The sequence below is a fragment of the Mobula birostris genome, chromosome 18 (assembly GCF_030028105.1).
Source record: "Mobula birostris isolate sMobBir1 chromosome 18, sMobBir1.hap1, whole genome shotgun sequence".
Taxonomy (NCBI): domain Eukaryota; kingdom Metazoa; phylum Chordata; class Chondrichthyes; order Myliobatiformes; family Myliobatidae; genus Mobula; species Mobula birostris.
This window is the reverse complement of record NC_092387.1, coordinates 71,788,936-71,815,645: the sequence shown is the minus strand read 5'-3', so window position 1 is coordinate 71,815,645 and position 26,710 is coordinate 71,788,936. Positions and strand designations below refer to the sequence as shown.

Genomic DNA, 26,710 nt, shown 5'->3' with positions numbered 1-26,710 from the left:
CTGTCTTTGGACTCGCTTGATGGAAGTAGTGTTTTTGTTTGTGTATGGGTCCCACGCAGCAACTGCATATTCCAAATGTGGCCGAACAATGGTGAGGTACAACTTCTCCTTACTACGTTCGCTGTCTATATGGGTACCTGCACATTGAGAAATAGGTACATAAGCAAACTAAAAACAAGAGGGTTAGCAAGGTGAGTGACTTCAACTTCTACGGTATAGACTGGGAGCTTTGTCTTTAAATTGTGTACTTTCTTCCATGAAAGTCTCGGCAAGCATTTCTCGTTCCACAACGACAGCAAAGAGTCATGAGGCTAGAACTATTCTTTGTTGTAACGAGATCTTAGTAACTTGGTTTTTACCATATAGGTGACTTTCAGGATATGGGATGAACGTGATGAAGAATCAGACCGATACCCTCCTCCGCAGTTCTCCGAGCTCAGATCATCAGAAAAAATCGCTTCCACATTTCCGGCACGAACCTTTAAAACGTACAGAGGAGGCATCAGCGCTCAATACTGCGCGGAGAGCGACGAGTTTGTTCCACTGCAGCTCTGCTCAAATACAGTACGTATATAAATGTTACTTCGTTATTGAAATGCTATGGTTCATGCTTAATATTCGCGTGATGTTCGATTTTTGATCCAGTAACATTACTATTATACATCTGAAAATGGATGTTTGTTTTTTTTCCCCCATTACCTACGAACTCAATTAAGGGAACTAGCATTTAGCTTCTCCGTTGTCAGCTGCTGGGAGAACGGCAAACGATGTTCTGTGTCTAATCTGCTGTTGCTTCTGAAATTTTCAGTATATAAAGTTGTATGGTGGATTTAACGAGTCATACTTGTATGATACGTGAAACAGCCACCCGATAAATAAAGTCAATACTTTCAAATAAACAATATAAGGAATAAGTCACAGTATAAAACAATTCTAAAAAATAGAGGATCTGATCATTTTAATTTGAACTTTGCCCTGCAGTTCATTAACTTCTAACATTTACCTGTTTGTTCGACGGCATTCTCTCACTTTTTTAAAATTAGCGTTGCTAGAGAATTTACAGAACTCGACAGAAAGCTGTGAAGCAGAACCTCCACGGTAGTAATTTCTGGATTGCTGCCAGTGAGGGTAGAAACAGGATGATCTGGCAGATTAATGCGTGGCTGAGAAGCTGATGCGGCGCTTCGGGTCCTTGGACCATTGGGACTTCTTCAGGGGGAGGTATAACCTGTTCAAAAGTGACGGGTTGCCCCTGAACCTGAGGAAGACCAAAATTCTCACGGGGAGGTTTGTTAGAGCTGTTGGGGAGGGTTTAAGCTAATTTGGCAGGGGGTAGGAACCGGAATGAAAGGACTCAGGATAAAGGATCGTTAAAAAGCAAAGATAGCATACAGTCAGACTGTCAGGAAAGGCAAGCAGATGATAAGACATAATTGCAGCTAGCAGGGTGAGTATCGGTGCATTAGGGATGTTGAGTCAAAAAGGGTAGCAAATACAATACTCAAAGTGTAATATCTCAATGCACAAAGTATAAGAAATAAGGTGGATGATCTTGTTGCACTATTACAGATTGCCAGGTACGATGTTGTGACCATCACTGAATCGTGGCTGAAGGCTGGTTGTAGTTGGGAGGGGAATGTCCAAGGTTACACGTTGCATCAGAGGGAGAGGAAGGTCAGCAGAGGGCTGGCTTGGCTCTACTGGTAAAGAATGGCATCAAATCAGTAGGAAGATATGACATAGGATTGGAGAAGTTGTATCCTTGTGGATTGAGTTAAGAAACTGCAAGAATAAAAGGACCCTGATGGCAGCTATATACAGACCTCCCAGCAGTAGCTGGGATGTGGATCACAAATTACAATGAGAAATAGAAAAGGCATGTCAAAAGGACAATGTAATGAAAGTCATGGGAGATTTCAACATGCAGGATAATTGGGAAAATCAGGTTGGAAATAGATTTCAAGAGGGTGAGTTTGTTGAATGCCTATGAAATGACTTTCTTGAGTAATTTGTTGTTGAGCCTACTAGAGGATCAGCTATACTGGATTGGGTGTTATGTAATGAACTGGAGGTGACTAGGGAGCTTAAGGTAAAAGAACCCTTAGGATACAGTGATCACAATATGATTGAGTTCAACTTGAAATTTGGAGAGTCTTCCTGCTGGCTGTGGATGGAATAACAGCATTTTGTAGTTGCTCCTAGTTTACTTTACTTGTCTTACTTTCCAACCTGATTTAAAACCTTACTTTTGAACGTGATATTGCTCTACCAAGGCTACCATGACTACAAGAACTGCTAAAGGTACTAAAAAAGAAGATCCTTCTATTTCTACATCTTTGGATTCTATTATTGAGTTGCTGCAAAAACACAGAAAAGTAGCATCTGAGGAATTTCAGCAATTCAGAAAAGAATCCTTCAAAGAGTTTCAACAACTCGGCTCTGAAATTAAACAATTAAGTACAAACCTGGATTCTATTCAAAAAAAAACCTTAACTGAGCATGATAAACGAATAAAAGAGAATGAAGAAATCCTGTCGATTCTGAATGAGAAAATGGATGACCTGCAAAAGTGTTATGAAAAACAATCCAACGTTAACGAAGAACTAAGACAGAAGATTACTGATTTAGAAAACAGGAGCAGAAGGAATAACGTACGAATTCTTGGTCTCGAAGAGTTAACTGAAGGTGATCATCCTACGTAATTTTTTGCAAATTTTCTGGTTCAGTTATTCCCTGATATTTTAAAATCAACACCAATGATCGACCGAGCGCACAGAGTACCTGGGAGTACCAGAGTACCTAGGAGGTTTGGAAGCAAACCTCGTTCAGTAATAATCTGTTTTCATGAATTTCAAACAAAGGACTATATAATTCATGAATCCCATCGGAAAGGTATGATCGATTATGATGGTAAGAAGATTAGAACTGTTGAAGATTTCTCAGCAGAGATCATGAGAGAGCGTGCTAAGTTTAAAAGTGTCATGTCAGAGCTGTACAACAAGAATTTTAAACCATCTCTATGGTATCCGGTGCAGCTCAGAATTACACTGCAAGATGGATCGAAGGAATGGTTCCATTCGAGTGTCCAGGCCCAGAAATTTTTAGAGTCAGTAAATTGACTGTTTATTATTAGTTACATGAATAACTGTGTATTTTACCTTTGGTAAACCTTGTACTTAACTCTTTTTTTTTAACTTTTTAAGGCTTTATTTTGAGAATAAGACTTTAATGTGCTAATACTTTGTGTGCTAAGTTTAAAAGCGCCATGCTAGAGCTGTTCAACAAAAATTTACATGAATAACTGTGTATTTTTACTCCAGTGAACCTTGTAGTCAACTCTCTTTTTGAACCCTTTAAGATTTTACTTTGAGAATAAGACTTCAATGAGTTAATACTCTGTGTGTTCATATTATTTTATATTATACTTATTTCTCTAGATATCAGAATTAACTGTTTCTTTATTATCTGTTGTTTTGACTAGGTTGGAATACTGCTAACCTTGAAATTAATTTGGAGCTAAACCAGCAGGATTTTTGGGGGGATGTTGTTTTTAGTTGTAGGTGTCGACTTCCTTTGGTCGACTTTCTCTCTTTGGGAGGGGGGAGGGTGTTTGGATTTTTTTCCCTGGAAGCTGTTTTGGATTTTTAGTCAAACCTGTTGCTTGGTTACCTTATCTCATAGGTCATTGCTTAGTTTTATTAATCATCTCAAGGATTATCCTTTTACTGTCTGGGTAGCCTCCAGCCCCTTGGTATGAACACCTCATATACCGTCTGGGTAGTCTCCAGCCCCTTGGTGTGAACATTGAATTCTCCAACTTCCGGTAATTCCCTCCCCCTCTCTTCCCCTATCCCAGTTTCACTCTGCCCCCTTCCCCAGATGCCTACTACCTCCTTATAGTTCCGCCTCCTCCTACTACTCATTGTGCTTCCTCTTATTCCTTCTTCATCTTCTTGGCCAGCTTACCTTTATATTTCACCCTTTTCCCCTTATATTTGTTTTAGTTTTTTTGTGTTGATCTTTAAAAGCTTCCCAGTCCTCTATCTTCACACTAAATTTTCCTATGTTTTCTCTTTTACACCTTAAGACATAGGAGCAGAACTAGACCATATAGCCCATTGATTCTGCTCCACCATTCAAACATGGCTGATCCCAGATCCCACTCAACCCCATACACCTGCCTTCTTGCCATATCCTTTGATACGCTGACCAACCAGGAACCTATCAACTTCCGCTTTAAATATATCCACAGACTTGGCCTCCACTGCAATCTGTGACAGAGTATTCCACAGATTCACTACTTTTTGACTTAAAAAATTCCTCCTTATATCAGTTCTAAAAAGTTACCCCTCAATTCTGAGGCTGTGTCCTCTAGTTCTGGATATCCCCACCTCAGGAAACATTCTCTCCATATCCACCTTATCTAGTCCTTTCAACATTCAGTAGGTTTCAATGACATCCCCCCCCACATTCTTCTAAATGCCAGTGAGTACCGGCCCAAAACTGCCAAACACTCCCCATATGTTAACCCCCTTCATTCCTGAAATCATCCTCGTGAACCTCCTCTGGACTCTCTCCGATAACAACACATCCTTTAGAAAACCTACAGCATAATACAGGCCCTTTGGTCCACAAAACTGTGCCAAACATGTCCTTACCTTAGAAATCACCTAGGGTTACCCATAGCCCTCTATTTTTCTAAGCTCCATGTACCTACCTAGGAGTCTCTTGAAAGATCCCATCATATCCGCCTCCACCACCTCACCAGCAGCCCAATCCACACACTCACCACTCTCTGAGTAAAAAGTGTACCGCTGAACTGTTGACAATACTCCAAGTGCAGCCTGTCTTATAGGCATCTATTAGTCTCGTGAGATCATGGATTTGCACCTTGGAAGGTTTCCAGGGCGCAGGCCTGGGCAAGGTTGTATGGAAGACCGGCAGTTGCCCATGCCGCAAGTCTCCCCTCTCCATGCCACCGATGTTGTCCAAAGGAAGGACACTAGGGCCAATACAACTTGGCAGCAGTGTTGTCGCAGAGCAATGTGTGGTTAAGTGACTTGCTCAAGGACACAACACGTTGCCTCAACTGAGGCTCGAACTAGCGACCTTCAGATCACGAGACCGACATCTTAACAGCTTGGCCACGTGCCAACACAGCAGGCTGTCTAGCATTTTATAAAGCCTTTGCAGTACTCCTTACTTTTATATTCTATTCCCCTTGAAATAAATGCCAACATTGCACTTGACTTCTTTACCACAGGCCTGTAAAATAACTTTCTGGGAGTCTTGCAAGAGGACTCCTAATTCCCTCTGCACCTCTGATGTTTGAGCCTTCTCCCCATTTAGATAATAATCTGCACTTATCCCAACTGAATGCTCTTCATATAGACCAATTTCATTATTCAATGTTGATACTAAAATCCTTTCTGGCTCATAGGATTGAAAATATCTAACCTTCTATTATCTCTGAGGATCAGACTGGATTTATTAAAAACTGACATTCCCATTTTAATATACACTGTGTATTAAATGTTATTTACTCTCCTTCTCATGAGATATCGGAATGTGGGATATCCTTAGATGCTGAGAAGGCCTTCGATCTGGTTGAATGGAATTATTTATTTAAAACCTTATTAAAATTTAATTTTGGACCAGATTTTATTCAATGGATGAAATTACTTTATCTACCTCTTTCTGCTCGGGTTCTTACTAATTTTCAAAATTCCAAACCATTTAAACTTCACCACAGAACTAGACAGGGTTGTCCGTTGAGTTTATTCCTCTTTGATTTAGCTTTAGAACCCCTAGCCATTGCTTTTCGAGAATCTAATGATATCTGTGGTATTTTAAGGAGAGGTATTACTCACAAAATCTCGCTTTACGCTGATGATATATTGCTTTTTATCTCTAATGTTGAGACCTCATTACCTTGCATACTTTCTTTACTCTCCCGTTTTAGTCAGTTTTCGGGATATAAATTGTACCTACATAAGAGTGAATTATTTCCTTTAAATAATATGGTATCAATTAATACTAATCTCCCTTTTAAAACTGTAAGGAATCAATTTACTTATTTGGGTGTAACGGTCACTAAGAATTACAAACACCTGTTTAAAGAAAACTTTCTTACTTTATTGAACCATGTAAAAAAGGATATCATTAAATTGGTCACCTCTTTCAATATTGTTGATTGGATGAATTAATTCTATTAAAATGAATATTCTGGGGGGTCATGTGGGGTCTTGGTATGGAGTAGACGCGTGTCCCAGGAGCTGCGCCTACCTTCACCTTTTGCCTCACCCGGATAGCAGTTAATTCTTATTTTTTAAGTGACTGAAGTGAGCTGTAACGGGCTGAACAAAATGACAAAGTCAGGTAAAGCAAAGAAACAAGAAAAGGGCGCAGAAGAAGAAGATTCTGGCGAGGTCTCCTCAAAGCTAAAGGGCCCAGGAGAAGCTAAAGCCAATGCTGCTAGGATCCGTTGAAGAAGTCCTTGTGGCGGTAAACAGTCTGTACAGTTTGGTAGATGGGAGACATGCAGAGCATAATAAGTCAATCATGAACCCAACAGCGGCTCTAACAGAAGTCAGTAAGCGTGTTTCTTTAATGGAGGATGCCGCCAAATCGTGTGAGAGACGAATCGAAGAGTTGGAGAGGCGGCTTGAAAGCCTAATATCCCAAAACACACAGCTACAAGCTAAGGTGGATGACCTTGAAGCTCCATCTCGCCGTCAAAACATTCGCATTATCGGGGTTGAGGAGAAAGCCGAAAACAATAAGCCGACAGAATTTGTAGCCACGTTGCTTCCAAAGTTGCTGGGGGAAGAACATTTCCACCAGCCGATTGAAGTGGACCGTGCCCACCGGAGCCTAGCACCTGCTAAAAATGGCAGGACAAGAGGCTACACCACTACCAGGTTAAAGAGCTGATGCTACGGTTGTCCAGGGAGAGAGATCCGCTGTTGTATGACAGGCGTCCGGTGTTCATTTACCCGGATTTAACCTCGGCTACCATGAGGAAACATCAGGATATTCAGCACATTAAGGAGAAATACAAAGCCAGGAAAATTAGGTGTGGATTCTGGTATCCGGCGAGGTTTGTGGTTACAGTTAACAACAGCACCAGTACATTCAGCACTGCAGCCGTAGCGGAGGAGTTCCTGAGCCGAGAAATTAAAGATTGGCATTCGGACACCGTATCAACCTAAAAACGGATTAACGCTGGGTTACTGGATTCGTCGTTAATCAATAGCGGCTTCATCTGGAGACTTTGTTATGTTCAGCGCATGAGGAACTGAAAAATAAGCTCACACTCAGATGTGGGTGAGGACTGATTGTTATTGTTTATTTTTATATTTCATAGTGTATTTGTGAAGCGGTATTTCTCCCGTGTTTAGTGAGTAGTGGGTAGTTATCTCGCTATTCTGGGCCATGTGTTGGCTCTCGGATATAGCTTTGACTCTAGGTTAGGGGCATGGAAGTACTACTCCTGGTGTGTTTTCATTTTTGGGAGGGTTTTTTGTGTTTCTCAAGGGATTTTACAGCACATCTATTTGTTCTTACAGTTTGTGTTATACCACAACCATGCAGCATATTTTTTTTTGTTAAGCAGCAGATATGACATCTAATTCGCATATGCACAGCATTGGTGAGACTAAACTTGTCAGCTGGAATGTACGGGGGATGAATAGTCCACTGAAGAGAGGGAAGGTATATGCACATCTTCGTACACTCAAAGCTGATATTTGTTTTTTTTCAAGAAACGCACATTAAGAAAACAGCAGCGAAAGTGCTTTCTCCCTCCTGGGCATCTCAGGTCTACCAGTCGAATTTTAGTACTAAAACTAGAGGTGTTGAGATCCTAATTTTAAAAAACCATACCGTTTATTCACACACAAACTATCGCTGACCAGAGGGGCAGATATGTAATAGTAAGTGGAATATTAAATTCTATACCATTGACACTAGTGAATGAGTACAGGCCCAACTTTGACGATCCAATTTTTTTTCAGAACCTCTTTAAGGCCACACCTAATCTGTCTGACTCTAACATAATTGTAGGTGGAGATTTTAATTACATCTTAAACTCCCTGCTAGATAGACAACATCCCCAAGTTTGTTCACTTAAAAATAGTGTAACACTTAATAATCCCATGCAATCGTACAACATAGTGGAAATTTGGAGGCTTCTTAATCCCACGAAGAAGGATTTTTCATATTTCTCAGCAGTACATAAATCCTACTCTAGGATTGATTATTTTCTGTTAGATTCGAAATTGGTCTCATCAGTAGTTGGTTGCACTTACCATAATATACTTATATCGGATCATACTCCTGTCTCCCTTATACTCAAAAGAGGTGAATATAGTTGGCGGTTAAATAATGCTTTGCTAAAGGATGAGGATTTTTGCTCTTATCTTTCAGATAAGATAGATCTATACTTAAGCACCAATGATGTGGGCGGTGTTGATGAATCCACTCTTTTGGAGGCCATGAAGGCAGTTATTAGGGGTTGCATAATAACATATGAGACAGCGGAAAAAAATAAGATTCAAGAAAAGGTTAACTGAAATAGATGATCAGTTGGTAAATCTGGAAGCTTCTTACAAAATAAACCAGGAAGCAGAATTACTTAATAAGATTACTGCCTTACAGTATGAGTATAATTCTATAATATCCAAGAGTGTTTCAAAACTACTGACACAAGTCAGACAGAGGTATTTTGAGCTTGGTGAAAAGCCCCATAAATTATTAGCCCGTCAGTTAAGACAGATGCAGGCCTCCAGGGCCATACATCGTATAAAGGCGAAAGGTGGCTTTTTATTGACGGACCCGGAAAAAATTAATAAGTGTTTTGCGGAGTTCTATGCTAACATTTACCAATCACAAGGCGGTCCAGACGTTGAAGCTATGGAAGCATTTTTTGATCATCTGAATCTGCCCACACTGTCAATAGATTCAGTAAATACACTTGATGCTGATATAAGCCTAGATGAGATCAAGAAGGTCATCCCTTCCCTCCCCAATAATAAGGCAGCAGGTCCGGATGGTTTTAGCATGGAATTCTTCAAAGTATTTGGTCCAAAATTGTCACCCTTGCTCTTTGACTGTTGAATCACTCTGGGATAGCTTCCAGATTGCCACCCACTTTATGTCAAGCCAATGTTTCTCTGATTCCAAAACCAGGCCGTGATCCCGAGGTGGTTTCATTATATCGCCCCATTTCGCTGCTGCCCATTGAAACCAAAATTCTTGGGGAAAGTCCTGGCCAATAGGTTAAAAGAATGGATTTGTTCTATTATTCGTCCAGATCAAACTGGCTTTATGCCAGGTAGACATATGTATTTTAATTTGCATCGTCTTTTCAATATTTTATATACAAAACATGCAAAAGAGGCTGTAGTCATTTCATTAGATGCGCAGCATGCGTTTGACCAAGTGGAATGGCCATATATGATGTTTGCACAAGAAATTTGGATGTGGACCATCTTTCATTAAATGGATTTAGATAATTTATTCACATCCATCTGCTTCTATTATCACTAATCAGAATATTTCCTCCCATTTTGCAATTCATCGTGGGACTCGTCAAGGCTGTCCCCTTCTCCGTTTTTGTTTGCAGTTATCATTGAGCCACTGGCTGTTAGCATCCGACAGGACCCTTTGATATCTCCCATTGATATGCATGGATATAAACATCACCTTTCGTTATACGCTGACGATGCCCTTTTAGATATCTCCAGCCCACGAACATCAATACCCACCCTTCTGACTCTAATTAATAATTTTGGTAGTTTCTCAGGTTTCTCTATTAATTGGGATAAGAGTGAACCAATGCCAGTCACTGTAGTAGTTAATACAGCGTATTTACAGTCCATTCTCTTTAAAATAACTTATGATAATTTTTCCTATCTTGGTGTGACTATTACAAAAAACCCACATGACCTTTTGCAAGTGAATTGGCGAAACAAAGTTGAGCAGGTTAAATGCAATATTGACTTTTGGAAAACTCTTCCAATTTCTTTGGTGGGGAGGCTTAACGCAATCAAGATGATTGTACTCCCACAATTTCTTCATCTTTTCCAGTCAATTCCATGTTTTATTCCTCTGTCATATTTTAAGCAATTGGATTCAATTATTATACCTTTCATTTGGAATTATAAAGCCATTAGAATTACTAAAAAACACTTGTCAAAGCCCAAGGAATCAGGTGGTTTTGCCCTACCGGATGTTAAAATGTATTATTGGGTTGCCCACCTATCCATTCTTGCATGGTGGAAAAAAGGCCCACTCTCTACCTCAGACTCATGCCCAGCATGGTTACTTTGTAAGAAGACTTCCTTACCAGCTCTCCTTAATAGCCCCAATGCAGTTAATAAGTCACACTTTAGTAACAGCTTCGTGGTTTGCAGCACTATAAGAATTTGGAAGCAGATTCAACTACGCATTAAGGCCCCAAAAACTTATATTGACACTCCAATTTGTGACAATCATTCCTTTTTGCCTGGCCTGAATGATACTGTTTTTTTCTACCTGGAAACAGAGAGGCATCTATAGTGTAGGTGACCTATATGTTAATGGAAACTTTGCCTCATTTGCGCAGTTACAAGCAGTTTACAATATCCCCGCATCTAGTTTTTTTAGGTATTTACAAATTCGAGATTATGTTAGAAAATATATACCTAACTTTGAAGTTTTAGACAAACATGAGTCCCTGGAGGCAATAAATAAATTTGATCCTGTTACTTGTAGTGCAGTATCGTATTTTTATGAGATCCTACATAATGGAGCTCAGGTGAATACTGAAGGTCTTAAACAGGCATGGGTGGATGAATTGGGTATAGAACTGATAGAGGAGGTCTGGGATGAGTGTTTAAAGAGTATACATGATTGTTCGGTCAATGTCAGGCACAGACTTATAAAGTTTAAAACAATACATAGACTCCATTATTCCAAAGAAAAGTTGCACAGTTTCTACCCTGATGTTTCACCAGTTTGTAATAGATGTAAATCTGTGAACAGTAACTTGTCACATTCATTCTGGTCATGTTGTAAGCTTTATGCATACTGGAAAAGTATTTTTCACTGTTTCTCTGAGGCTTTTGGGAAGCGGTGGGAAGCAGACCCGCTCTTAGCCATCCTTGGAGCAACAAGCTCCCTATCTTCAGCCAATAAGTATGAAAAAATGGCTGTATTGTTTGGAATGGTGATTGCTAAGAAGTTAATCCTGCAAATGTGGAAAATGGACTCTGTGCCTACGTACAATCTGTGGCTGAGAGAACTGGCAAATACTTTACATTTGGAGAGACTGAGACTACGTAATGAGGACAGAAGGGACATTTTTGAAAGGATATGGGACACTGTATTGGACTTTCTTGCGGGGTGAGGACTGAGGGTTTTTGGTGCGGTGCACCTCTGCTGTGTATGTTTACTTTTGCCTTTATATTTTCCTCCCTTTTGCTGCTCAATATTTAATTTGATTTTGTTAAGGTCGTGGTTTTTGTGGATGTGTTTTTTTTTGTTTTTTGTTTGTAATAAAAAAATAAAAAGAATATATTTTAAAAAATGAATATTCTACCTAAATTTATATAATCTTTTTCAGGCTTTACCCATTTTTATTCCTAAGTCCTTTTTTGATTTTTTTGATTCTATTTTGTCCTCTTATATATGGAAAAATAAACGTCCTCAATTAAATAAAGTTCATCTTCAAAAATCTAAAAAATCTGGAGGTTTAGCCTTATCTAATTTTAGGTTTTATTACTGGGCAGTTAGTATACGATATCTTACATTTTGGCTATATTATATTAATCATGTAGACTGTCCGGTATGGGTCTCTTTAGAAGCTAACTCTGTTAATAAATTTTCTATTATTTCTCTTCTTGGATTCTCACCTCCTTTATCTATAAGTAAACTAACTGATAATTTAATATTAAACATACTCTGAGGATCTGGATGCAATTTAGAAAACACTTTGGTTTATTGCGATTTTCCCATTCAAGTCCCACTTATTCTAACCTTTTTTTAAACCCTCCATGACTGATTTAGTTTTTAAAGAATGGGACAGGTTGGGTATTAAATGTTTTTGGGATCTGTTTGTTGGAGGAAATCTTTTTTCATTTGAGAAATTGTCAGCTAAATATAGCTTACCTAAAACTCACTTTTTTAGGTACTTACAAATCAGAGACTTTCCAAGATCTCAATTATGCACGTTTCCTATAAGCTCAGATAAGAACTTACTAAATGTAATTTTCAATTTAACACCTTTTCATAATGGTTCAATATCTAATATTTATGGCATGTTACTGGAGATGAGGAATGTTCCTTTAGACATAATTATGAATCTCTGGGAACAAGATTTACAGACATCAATATCTGAGGAAATTTGGAATGAGATTTTTAAACTGGTTAATACTTCATCGTTATGTGCTAGCCATTCCCTCATACAATTTAAGGTGGTACATAGAGCTGATATAACTAAGGATAAGCTATCTCGTTTTTAATCGGATATATCTCCCTACTGTGACAGATGTAATAATGGAGAAGCTTCATTAATTCATATGTTTTGGACTTGTCCGAGTCTTGAAAAATATTGGAAGGAAGTTTTTCAAACTTTTTCTTTACTTTTCAAAGTCAATTTTAAGCCTAATCCTCTGACGGCCCTATTTGGTATTGTTGCCGGACAAGATATCAAATTGAAGACATCTGACTTACATATTTTGGCCTTTAACTCTCTTATAGCTAGGAGGGCATTTTTGTTTAAATGGAAAGATGTTTTTCCTCCTACTCATGCTCAATGGTTATACGACATTATGTCATGCTTAGATTTAGAGAAGATTCGTTGTTCAATTTCTGAATCTCGTCAAGAATTTCAAACATTGTGGTGGCCTTTTCTGAATTATTTTCAAAACCTTCAATTCATTATTTAAATTCAGATGTTGGCTATTATTATTTTTTATTATATGAGAAGGTACTTTACCTTTTTTCTCCTTAATAAACAGCTTCAATCTTGGCAGGGGTTAGATTCTTTTTTTTTGTAATAAATTAGTCAGTCAGTCAGTCAGTGGGTGCCGTCCCAAATCCAGGGTTTATGGCTATGCACCTCCATCTTCTTCAATCTTGCGACAGCACAGAGTGCAGCCTCTCCTCCAGCTTGTTCTCGCTGGCTGCCTTGTCACCGGCCCACTGTTGCCCCACCGAACTCGAGCCCGAGGCCGTGTCGGCTTCTAGCCGTGGCCGCTTCTTCGAGCTCGGCCCTTCCTTGGGCGGAGGCCTTGGGGAGGTCCAGGCACACAGTGCAGCGCCCAAGTTCGTCATGTCTCTTCTAACTAGGTGCATAGCATACGATTCGTAGATACGTGGTGAGGCTTTAATCTCTTCCACGGAATATGGCCGTTGGCTCACAAGGAGCTCATCCGCTCTTTGTCAGGTCTTGTTTTTTTCAGTCCTGCTGGGTGTCCTCACACCCTCTTCACCAGACTAAGTCCGGTGGGGGAGCCGGCCCAAGTTGCCAACAACTCGACCACGGCCCCCAGCCGAGTGCCGGGCGCCCGACCTCCCCCCAGTAAATTAGTATATTTCAATATAATTATTGATTAACTTACATGAATTCCGGGTAATGAGATTGCTATTATGGATAGGTATAATGTAATTGGTAGTTTTTTAAAATCTTTTTTGACCTTTTATATATGCTTTCTTGTACACTGTATTCTTCTCTGTAGAAACTAATAAAAATATTGGAAAGAAAGTTCCTTTTACCAAAATGCATTATCATACATTTCCCAACACTGTATTCCATCTGCCACTTTTTTGCCCTTTCTTTCAATTTGTCTAACTCCTGCTGCAATTGCATTGTTTCTTCAGTACTACCTACTCCTTCATCTACCCTTGTATCATCCACAAACTTTGCCACAAAGCCATCGATTGTGTTATCTAAATCATTGACAATCAATGTGAAAAGTAACGGTCCCTATATTGACCACTGAGGAACACCACTAGTCACTGGCAGCCAAACAGAAAAGGCCCCTTTTTATTCCCACGTGCTGCCTTTGCCTGATGGTTATTCCACTACACATGCCAGTATCTTCTGAAATGTCTTCTGAAAATCCAAGTAGGTGACATCCACTGCCCCTCCTCTGTCCTCCCTGCTTCCTACTTCCTTGAAGAATTCTAACAGATTTATCATGCAAGATTTCCCTTTACAGAAACTATGCTGCTCTGACTTATTTTATCATTAGTCTCCAAGTACCCTGAAACTCAACCTTAATATTAGATTCCAACACTTTCCCAGCCACTGAGGTTAGGCTAAATAGCCTGTAATTTCTTTTCTTTTGCTTTCCTCCCTGCTTAGAGCGTGGAGTGACATTTGCAATCTTCCAGTCCTCCAGGACCATAGCAGAATCAAGTGATTCTTGAAAGATCATGACCAATGCATCTGTTATCTCTTCAGCAACCTCTCTCAGGACTCTGGGATGTAGTCCATCTGGGTCAGGTGACTTATCCACCTTAACATCTTTGAGCTTGCCTAGCACTTTTTCCTTTGTAATAGCAATGGCACCCACTCTTGCTCTCTGACACTCACGGACCTCGGGCACACAGTTAGTGTCTTCCACAGTAAAGACAGATGGAAAGTACCCATTAGGTTCATCTGCCATTTCTTTTTCCCCCATTACGACCACATCAGTATGATTTTCCGGTGGTCCAAAATCAACTCTCATATCCCTCTTACTCTTTATATAACTGAAAAACATTTGATATCTTGCTTTATATTATTGGCTAGGCTACCCTCATATTTCATCTTTTCCCTTCTTATAGCTTTTTTAGTTGCCTTTTGTTGGATTTTAAAAGCTTCCCAATCATCCAGCTTTCCACTCACTTCTACTGCCTTATATGACCTTTCCTTGGCTTTTATGCAGTCCTTAATTTTCCTTGTCTGCCACAGTTACCTATCCCTGCTATTTGAGGTTTTCTTCTTCTGTGGGACATATCTATCCTGTGCATCTCTACTCTGGTATCATCCCTGCCAGTTTCCTCCTCTAATCCACCCAGGCAAGCTCCTCTCTTGTACTTCTCTAATTCTCTTTATTCCATTGCGATACTGATTCATCGGACTTGAGCTTCTCTCTCTCAAATTGCAATATGAATTCAAGCATGTTATGATCACTGCCTCCTAAGGGTCCCTTTACATTCAGCTCCCTAATAAGATCTAGGTTATTACACAACACCCAATCTGAAATAGCCTTTCCTCAAGTAGGCTCAAGCACAAACTTCTCTAAAATGCCATCTCTTAGGCATTCAACAAATTCCCTCTCTTGCAATGTGACACCAACCTGATTTTCCCAATCCCCTTGCTGATTGAAGTACCCCATTACAATTGTGTCTTTGCCCTTATCACATGCCTTTTCCAGCTCCCTTTGCAAACTCAACCCCACATCTTGTCTATTTGGAGGCCAATATATAATTGCCATAATTGACTTTTTACCCTTGCAGTTTCTTAACTCCACCCACAAAGATTCAACATTCTCTGATCCTATGTCACCTTTTTTATAAAAGATGTAATTCCATTTCTTACCAACAGTACCACACCACCACTTAAGCCTCCCTACCTGTCCCCTTGATACAAAGCATATCTTTTGATGTTCAGGTCTTAACTATGGCCTTCTGTCGGCCATATCTCAGTGATGCTCACAATGTCATACCAACCAATCCCTAATTGCACCATGAGTTCATCCACCTTATTGCAAATGCTACACACATTTAAATACAGCACCTTCAGTCCTGAATTCCTTGCCCTTTTGAATTTTGCCTCTGTGATACAATTTACCTCTTTGCTTTGTCTGTATTTGTACCCAGTCATTGGCTTGTCCTTCCTTACATTCATGTTACACACACCATCTACTTGAAAATCTGCTGGCTCATTCTCAGCTCTATCATACTGTTTCCCATCCCTCTGCACATTAGTTTAAAGCACTCCCAACTGCTGTAGTAAACCCGCCCACCAAAATATTGGTCTCCCTCGGAACCATGTGCAAGCCATCCCTTTTGTACAGCTCACACTGGCTCCAGAAGAGGTCCCAATGATCCAGAGATCTGAATCCCTGCCCTCTGCTCAAACTCTTCAGCCACACATTTATCTGCCACCTCATTCTATTCCTATCCTCACTGTCGCATGGCATAGGCAGCAATCCCGAGATTACTACCCTTGAGGTCCTGCTTCTCGGCTTCCTTCCTAACTCCCTGTGTTCTGTTTTCAGGATCTCCTCCCTTGTTTTACATATGTTGTTGGTACCAATATGTACCACGACTTTGGCTGCTCAATTTCCCTTTTCTGGAAATTGTGGATGCATTCAGAAACATTGCAGACCATGGCACCTAGGATTGTTTGCCCTCTCTTTTCAAGATCTAAGGAAAGATAGGGAATGGGTGACCAACAGGAAGAGTAGTAGCAGGAAGGTAGTACAGAAGTATCTTGTGGTCATCTCCCTCCAAAACAGATACACCACTTTGGAGTCTGTTGGGGGAGATGGCTCATCAGGTGAAGGCAGCAGTAGCCAGGATCACGGCACTGTGGGTGGCTCTGCTGCACAAGAGGGCAAGAAAAAGAGTGGCGGAGCTGTTGTGGTAGGGGATTCCATGGTAAGCAGAATAGAGAGGAGCTTCTGTGGCCGCAAACGGAACTCCCTTATGGTGTGTTGCCTCCCGGGTGCAAGGGTCAGAGATGTCTCGGAGAGGCTGCAGGGCATTCTGAATGGGGAAGGTGAGCAGCCAGAAGTCATGGTGCATGTGGGTACTAACGATATAGGAAGAAAGCGGGATGAGGTCCTACAAACTGAATTTAGGGAGCTAGGAGATAAATTAAAGAGTAGGACCTGAAAGGTAGTCATCTCAGGATTATTTCCAGTGCCACAAGTTAGCCAGAGTTGAAATAGCAGGATAGCTAGAATGAATATTTGGCTTTAGCAGTGGTGCAGAAGGGAGGGTTTCAGATTCTTGGGGCATTGGAACCGCTTCTGGGAGAGATGGGACCAGTACCATCCGGACGGTCTACATCTGGGCAGGGCCGGGGTCAATGTCCTAGGGAGATTGTTTGCTAGGGCTGTTGGGGAGGTTTTAAACTGATATGGCAGGGGGGTGGGAATCCACACAGAAAAGAAGAGGGAAGTGATACAGAGACCAAGAAGAAAGTAAGAGTAGAGTGCATAAAAGTAAAAAGCAAAAATCGCATAGGTCACTAGATTCTAAAAGGACAATGAGTATAAGGGCACTTTATCTAAATGCCCATAGTATTAGAAACAAGGTTAGTGAACTTGTGGCACAGACCTGTACCAAGTCATATGATTTAGTGGCCATTACAGAAATCTGGTTGCAAGGTGGAGATGACTGGGAATTAAATATCCAAGGCCATCAGGTAATACGGAAAGATAGGCAGGAAGGCCCCAGGGCACCACTGCTCAGTCCAAGAGGACATGGCTTTAAGGTAAGGGGTGGGTTAGAGGTTTTAAATATGCTGATAATTTGTTATCACTTTGTGCAAGCAATCGCACAATGTCACAATTACTCCCACCAAGTCTAAAGGTTAATCTGACTCCAAGTTTCTTGTAAGTGCATGTACAGGGAATACACCAGGGCTGGCCCTGCCCGCAGCATCAGATGACTTTGATTGCTCATACTCTCATATGGTGAAGATAGACAGCAGATACCAGAAGGACTAGAGGAGATGGACTGGGACAGTCCCTCGCAGTGGGGACTTTCCTTAGGTCTGCACGGCCATCGGAGGTGCTGTTCACGCGTATGCCACTAAGGGGCAAAACCTCCCTGTAAATCAATGAGCGATTACAGAAACTCCCTGCAGATGATCAATAAAGCCATAAGGCAATTCATTTTTTTGTAATTTATTTTTTATTGAATTTCATCATCAAACATTTCCATAAGATGTATTTCAGATACTGTGCATATATATCATATAATCATATTTCGATGTTGTCGTTTAAAGTTAAATTGGATAGATATATGGACAGGAAAGGAATGGAGGGTTATGGGGTGAGTGCAGGTCGGTGGGACTAGGTGAGAGTAAGAGTTTGGCATGGACTAGAAGGGCCAAGATGGCCTGTTTCCGTGCTGTAATTGTTATATGGTTATATATGGAAGTTCAAGGGGGATATTAGAGGAAGGTTTTTTACTCAGAGAGTGCTTGGTGCGTGGAATGCACTGCCTGAGTCAGTGGTGGAGGCAGATACACTAGTGAAGTTTAAGAGACTACTAGACAGGTATATGGAGAAATTTAAGGTGGGGGCTTATATGGGAGGCAGGGTTTGAGGGTCCGCACAACATTGTGGGCTGAAGGGCCTGTACTGTGCTGTACCAATCTATATCTAAGGCATAGGAAGTGGGGTGGCGCTCTTGATTAAGGAGGAGATCAGAGCGATTGTGAGAGACAATATAAGATCTACGGAGCAGAACGTTGAGTCCAGCTGGGGAGAGATTAAGAATAGTAAATAGTAAATGATTTACCGCACTTGCATCCAAATCAGTAGTAACTTCGGAATTTTAAGAATTAATGACACCAATTTAATGCTAATTGTCTTTATAATTGAAGAAACTGGGAGAAGTGGCATCAGTATAATGTAGCGCCCTCTCTTGCTCCCTCCTTTGGAGGGCCATATGTAAACGCATGAAACGTTTCTCCTCCTCAGTCCATAGAACCATAGAACCACAGAACACTACAACACAGAAAACAGGCCATTCGGCCCTTCTAGTCTGTGCCGAAACTTTATTCTGCTAGTCCTATTGACCTGCACCCAGTCCATAACCCTCCAGAGCTCTCCCATCCATGTATCTATCCAATTTATTCTTAAAGCTTAAGAGTGAGCCCGCATATTCCATGTCAGATGGCAGCTCGTTCCACAATCCCACCACTCTCTGAGTGAAGAATTACCCCTAATATTCCCCCTAAACCTTTCCCCTTTCACCCTATAGCCATGTCCTCTCGTATTCATCTCTCATAATCTAAATGGAAAGAGCTTATTCACATTTACTCTGTCTATACCCCTCATAATTTTGTAAACCTCTATCAAATCTCCCCTCATTCTTCTATGCTCCAAGGAATAAAGTCCTAACCTGTTCAATCTTTCCCTGTAACTCAACTCCAGAAGACCCGGCAACATCCTCATAAATCTTCTCTGCACTCTTTCAATCTTACTGATATCCTTCCTATAGTTAGGTGACCAGAACTGTACACAATACTCCAAATTTGGCCTCACCAATGTCTTATACAACCTCACCATAATATCCCAACTCCTATACTTGATATTTTGATTTATGAATGCCAGGATGCCAAAAACCTTCTTTATAACCCTGTCTACCTGTGGTGCCACTTTCAGGGAATTATGTATCTGAACTCCCAGATCCCTTTGTTCCTCCGCACTCCTCAATGCCCTACCATTTACTGTGCATGTCCTACCTTGATCTGTCCTTCCAAAACGCAACACCTCACACTTGTCTGCATTAAATTCCATCTGTCATTTTCTGGCCCATTTTTTCAGTTGTTCCAGATCGCTCTGCAAGCTTTGAAAGCCTTCCTCGCCATCCACAATGCCTCCAATCTTAGTATCATCAGCAAACTTGTTGATCCAATTTACCACATTATCATCTAGGTCATTGATATAGACAACAAACAACAATGGTCCCTGCACAGATCCGAGGCACACCACTAGTCACAGGCCTCCAGTCTGAGAAGTAATCATCCACTACCACTCTCTGTCTTCTCCCACACAGCCAATTTCAAATCCAGTTTACAACCTCTCCATGGATACCTAGTGTCTGAACCTTCTGAACTAACCTCCCATGTGGGACCCTGTCAAAGGCCTTACTAAAGTCCATGTAGACAACCTCCACAGCCTTTCCTTCATCTACTTTCTTGGTAACCTCCTTGAAAAACTCTACAAGATTCGTTAAACATGATCTACCATACACAAAGCCATGCTGACTATCCTTAATCACCCCTTGGCCGTCCAAGTACTTGTATATCCTTAATCAGCCCTTGGCTGTCCAAGTACTTGTATATCCTTAATCAGCCCTTGGCTGTCCAAATACTCGTATATCCGATCTCTCAGAACAACTTCCAATAATTTACTTACTACTGATTAATTACCTGTAATTACCTGGTTTACTTTTGGAGCCTTTTTTAAACAATGGAACAACATGAGCTACCCTCCAATCTTCCGGCACCGCACCCGTGGCTAAGGACATTTTAAATATTTCTGCCAGAGCCCCTGCAATTTCTACACTAGTCTCTCTCAAGGTCCGAGGAAATATCACATCAGGCCTGGGGGATTTATCTACCTTTATTCGCTGTAAGGCAGCAAGCACCTCCTCCTCTTTAATGTTCCATGGCACTACTGCTTGTTTCCCTTCCTTCCATATACACTATGCCAGTTTCCTGAATAAATACTGATGCAAAAAAGCATTCGATAAGGTGCCGCACAAGAGAGTTATAAATAAGATATGGATGCATGGAGTCGGAGGAAATGTACTGGCATGGATAGTGGATTGGTTAACCAATAGAAGGCAGAGAGTTGGTATAAATGGGTGTTCCTCCAGTTGGCAGTCAGTGGTGACTGGGGTGCTGCAGGGGTCGGTGCTGGGCCTGCAGCTGTTTACCATTTACATTGATGATTTGGAAGAGGGGACTGAGTGTAGTGTCGCAAAATTTGCTGATGACATTAAACTCAGTGGAAAAGCAAATTGTTCAGAGGATGTGGAGAGTCTGCAAAGGGTTATAGATAGGTTAAGTGAGTGGGCCAAGGCCTGGCAGATGGAATACAATGTTGGTAAATGCGAGATCATCCACTTTGGAAGGAATAATAGAAGAGAAGGTTATTATTTAAATAGTGAAAGATTGCAGCATGCTGTTGTGCAGAGGGACTTGGGAGTGCTTGTGCATGAATTGCAAAAAGTTGGCTTGTTGCTACAACAAGGTTATTAAGAAGGCAAACGGAATGTTGGCCTTCATTGCTAGAGGGATTGAATTCAAGAGCAGGGAGGTTATGCTGCAACTATACAGGGTACTGGTGAGGCCGTACTTGGAGTACTGTGTGCAGTTCTGATCTCCATACTTGAGGAAAGATATACAGGCTTTGGAGGCAGTGCAAAGGAGGTTCACCAAGTTGATTCCAGAGATGAAGCTGAAGAGAGATTGAGTCGCCTGGGACTATACTCTCTGGAATTCAGAAGAATGAGAGGGGATCTTATGGAGACATACAACATTTTGAAAGGGATAGATAAGATAGAAGTAGGAAAGTTGATTCCATTGGTAGGTGAGACTAGAACTAGGGGACATTGCCTCAAGATTCAGGGGAGAAGATTTAGGATGGAGATGAGGAAAAACTGTTTTTCCCAGAGAGTGGTGAATCTGTGGAATACTCTGCCCAGGGAAGCAGTTGAGGCTTCTTCACTAAATATATTTAACATACAGTTAGATAGATTTTTACATAGTAGGGGAAATAAGATTTATAGGGAAAAGGCAGGTAGATGGAGCTGATTTTACGCAAAGATCAGCCATGATCTTATTGTATGGCAGGGCAGGCTCGATCAGTCGGATGGCCTATTCCTGCTCCTATTTCTTATGTTCTTTTGTTTTTATGCTGCCTTTGACTTCCCTTGTCAGGTATGGCTGTCTTACCCACCCTTCAGAATGTTTTTTCTTTGGAATGAACCAATCTTCCAAATTGTTCGCAGGAACTCCAGCCATTGCTCTCTGCCATCATCCCTGCTAGTGTCCCTTCCCATCAACTTTGGTTAGCTGCTCTTTCATGTCTCTACAATGACATTACTCAACGTTAACACTGATACCTCTCAAATTACAGGCTGAATTCTATTATATTAACATTACTGTCTCCAAAGGGTTCCTTTACCTTAAGCCCCCAATCAAATCTAGTTCAACACCCAATCACGAATTGCCTTTTCTTTGTTACATGTGAAGAAAGCTCACGTGACCCAATTCAAAGTACATGAAGTTTTCCAAATGTTCAGGCAAATGTAATAAAAATAGAACCTCACACACAAAATGCTGGTGGGACACAGCAGGCCAGGCAGCATCTATAGGAAGAAGTACAGTCGACGTTTCGGGCCGAGACCCTTCGTCAGGACTAACTTCCCGCTTCATTAAGTTTGTTATATGCATGCCCTCCTATTGCAAGAACTGGCTAAAAGTGGTGAAATATACTAGATATTTGGAGGATACTGCAAACCAGTTTCTTTTAGAGAAAGCTAGAACTTACACGTAAATGTACTTCTTTTGGCACATAAGTGAACAAATTATTTGGCAAGGCATATGTTTTAAATCTCAATTCAAACTTGGATGCCAACACTATTTTCCTCCATCTTTTCTGATCTTCTAAAGACGCACTATGATGTCACCAAATTCTTATACATTCATGCCTGAGGTCTTTTGAAATACATGTTAAAATGTAGTTTAAATATTCCAAATTGTGAAATTTTATTGTATAAAATATAACCCATCCTGAGAGGGAACTTAAGTTTGGTATTCCCCACTGTGGTTTACCTCTTAGAAGTTAGGTAAGATTTTTCAGTCCCTCATACAGTAAAGGATGTTTCCTTTCTCACAGGAACATGCGTGAGAAATCAGGAACTATAAATTGGTGCACACTGTAAACACCATGAGAATTATAGCTGAAAACAGTGATAGAAAATTGTATTTAATGAATTCTGATATGTCCATCCATGGCCTCCTCCACTGCTGTGATAAGGCTACAATTAGGTTAGAAACATAGAAAATAGAAACATAGAAAGCCTACAGCACAATACAGGCCCTTCAGCCCACAATGCTGTGCTGAACATGTACTTACTTTGGAAATTACCTAGGGTTACTCATAGCCCTGTATTTTTCCAAGCTCCATGTACCTATCCAGGAGTATCTTAAAAGACCCTATCATATCCACCTCCACCACCATCACTGGCAGACTATTCCACACACTCATCACTCTCTGCATAAAAAAACTTACTCCTGACATCTCCTCTGTACCTACTTCCAAGCACCTTAAAACTGTGTCCTCTTGTGGCAACCATTTCAGCCCTGGGAAAAAGCCTCTGACTATCCACACGATCAATGCCTCTCATCATCATATACACCTCTATCAGATCACCTCTCATCCTCTTCCGCTCGAAAGAGAAAAGGCCAAGTTCACTCAATCTATTCTCATAAGACATGCTCCCCAATCCAGACAACATCCTTGTAAATCTCCTCTGCACCCTTTCTATAGTTTCCACATCCTTCCTGCATGAGGTGACCAGCACTGAGCACAGTACTCCAAGTGGGGTCTGACAAGGGTCCCATATAGCTGTAACATTATCTCTCAGCTCTCAATCTCAATCCCAAGGTTGATAGAGGGCAAAGCACCGTATGGCTTCTTAACCACAGAGTCTACCTGTGTAGCAGCTTTGAGTGTCCTATGGACACAGACCCCAAGATCCCTCTGATCCTCCACACTACCAAGAGTCTTACCATTAATACTATATTCTGCAATCATATCTGACCTACCATAATGAACCACCTCACACTTACCTGGGTTGAACTCCATCTGCCACTTCTCAGTCCACTTTTGCATCCTATCGATGTCCCGCTGTAACAACTGACAACCCTCCACACTACCCACAACACCTCCAACCTTTGTGTCAACAGAAAATTTATTAACCCATCCTTCCACTTCCTCATCCAGGTCATTTATTAAAATCATGAAGAGAAAGGATCCCAGAACAATCCCTGAGGCACACCACTGCTGACCGACCTCCATTCAGAATATGACCCAACTACAACCACTCTTTGCCATCCGTGGGAAAGCCAGTTCTGGAACCACAAAGCAAGGTCCCCATGGATCCCATTCCTCCTTACTTTCTCAATAAGCCTTGCATGAGGTACCTTATTAAATGCCTTGCTGAAATCCATATACACTACATCTACTGCTCTACCTCCATCAACATGTTTAGTCACATCCTCAAAAAAATTCATTCAGGCTAGTAAAGCATGACCTGCCTTTGACAAAGCCATGCTGACTATTCCTAATCATATTATGTCTCTCCAAATGTTCATAAAGCCTGCCTCTCAAAATCTTTTGCATCAACTTACCAGCCACTGAAGTAACTCAATGGTCTATAATTTTCTGGGCTATCTCTACTCCCTTTCTTGAATAAGGGAACAACATCTACAACCCTCTAATCCTCCAGAACCTCTCCCGTCCCCATTGATGATGCAAAATCATTGCCCCAGGCTCAGCAATCTCCTCCCTCTCCTCCCACAGTAGCCTGGAGTACATCTCATCCAGTCCCAGAGACTTATCCAACTTGATACTCTCCAAAAGCTCCAGCACATTCTCTTTCAAGATGTCTATATGCTCAAGCTTTTCAATCTACTGTATGTCATCCCTACAAGCACCAAGATCCTTTTCTGTAGTGAATACTGAAGCAAAGTATACATTAATTACCTCTGCTATCTCTTCCAGTTCCACACACACTTTTCCACTGTCACACTTGATTGGTCCTATTCTCTCACATCTTATCCTCTTGCTCTTCACATACTTGTAGAATGCCTTGGGGTTTTCTTTAATCCTGCTTGCCAAGGCCTTCTCATGGCCCCTTCTGTCTCTCCTAATTTCATTCTAATGTTCTTTCCTGCTAGCCCTTTAATCTTCCAGATCTCTATCATTGTTTTTTGAACCTTTCGTAAGCTTTTCTTTTCTTCTTGACTAGATTTTCAACAGCCTTTGTGTACCATGGTTCCTGTACCCTACCATCCTTTCCCTGTCTCATTGGAACGAACCTATGTAGAATGCCACTCAAATATCCCCTGAACATCTGCCACATTTCTGCTGTATATTTCCCTGAGAACATCTGTTCTCAATTTATGCTTCCAAGTTCCTGTCTGATAGCTTCATATTTCCCCTTACTCCAATTAAATGCTTTCCTAACTTATCTGTTCTTATCTCTCTCCAATGCTATGGTAAAGGAGATAGAATTGTGATCACTATCTCCAAAACGCTCTCCTACTGAGAGACCGGACACCCTTCCAGGTTCATTTCCCAATACCAGATTAAGTACAGCCTCTCCTCTTGTAGTCTTATCTACATATTGTGTCAAGAAACCTTCCTGAACACACCTAACAAACTCCACCCCATCTAAACCCCTTGTTCCAGGGAGATGCCAATCAATATTTGGGAAATTAAAATCTCCCAGCATGACAACCCTGATATCATGACACCTTTCCAAAATCTTTCTCTTTATCTGCTCTTCAATGTCCCTGTTAGTATTGGGTGGTCTATAAAAAACACCCAGTAGAGTTATTGACCCCTTCCTGTTTCTAATTTCCACCCACAGAGACTCAGTAGACAATCCCTTCATGACTTCATCCTTTTCTGCAGCCGTGACGCTATCTCTGATCAGCAGTGCCACACTCCCACTCTTTTGCCTCCCTCCCTGTCCTAAAGCCTGGCACTCCATTCCTGCCCCTGAGCCATCCAAGTCTCTATAATAGCCACAACATCACAGCTCCAATACTGATCCACGTTCCAAGCTCATCCGTTTTGTTCATGATGCTTCTTGGATTAAAATAGGTACATCTCAAACCATCAGTCTGTGTGCATCCCTTCTCTATCACCTGCCTGTCCTCTCTCTCACACTGTCCCCAAGTTTTCTCTATTTGTGAGCCAACCACCCCTCCCTCTGTCTCTTCAATTCGGTTCCCACCTCCCAGCAATTCTAGTTTAAACTCTCCCTAATAGATTTAGCAATCCTCCCTGCCAGGGTATTGGTCCCCCTCGGATTCAAGTGCAACCTGTCCTTTTTGTACAGCTTGTGCCTGTACAGGCTGGAAGAACAACACCTCAAATTCCATTTGGGTGGCCTCCAACCTGATGGCATGAACATTGATTTCTCAAACTTCCAGTAATGCCTCCACCCCCACCCCCCCTTCACCACTTCCCATCCTCTTCTCCCTCTCTCATGTTATCTCGTTGCCCACTCATCGTCTCCCTCCGGTGCTCCTCCCTCCCCTTTTTTCTTTCTTCCATGGCCTTCTGACTCTTTCACCAATCAACTTCCTAGTTCTTTACTCCATCCCTCCCCCTCCAAGTTTCATCTATATCGCCTGGAATTTCTTTCTCCCCTCCCCCCACCTTTCAAATCTACTCCTCAGCTTTTATTCTCCAGTCCTGCCGAAGGATTTCGGCCCGAACCATCGACTGTACTTTTTTCCATAGGTGCTGCCTGGCCTGCTGAGTTCCTCCAGCATGTTGTGTGTGTAAGTTTTGCTCACCAAAGTCCAAACAGATGATTTGCACAATCTATATCCCCCTGATCATAGCACATTACAGCACAATACAAGCCCTTTGGTCCATTATGTTGAGCTGACCTTTTAATCTACTCTGAGATCAAATCTAATCCTTCATTCAACATAGTCCTCCTTTTTTTCTTTCATCCATGTGTATATCTAAGAGGCTCTTAAATGTCCCTTAAATTTGCTTCCACCACTACCCTGGCAGATTGTTCAACTTCCTCCTGACATTTTCCAATCCTGTACTTTCCTGCAATCATCTTAAAATTATACCCCCTTGTATTACCTAATTTTACTGTAAGAGAACAACTCTGGATGTCCAACTGATCTGCACCTCCATCAAGTCACTTCTCAACATCCTTTGCTCCA

The 26,710-nt window shown here is 41.3% G+C and overlaps 1 protein-coding gene across 2 annotated transcripts in view; it reads left to right on the top strand.

Annotated features, from left to right (window-relative positions):
• The first annotated feature begins 465 nt into the window (after window positions 1–465).
• The window catches only part of LOC140211881 (salivary plasminogen activator beta-like), a 112,629-nt gene continuing 86,384 nt past the window's right edge, over window positions 466–26,710 (top strand). For both annotated transcript variants that reach the window (XM_072282069.1, XM_072282068.1), the window contains exon 1: window positions 466–564. The gene's annotated coding sequence lies outside the window, so the exon portion shown is untranslated. The remainder of the gene's footprint in view (window positions 565–26,710) is intronic.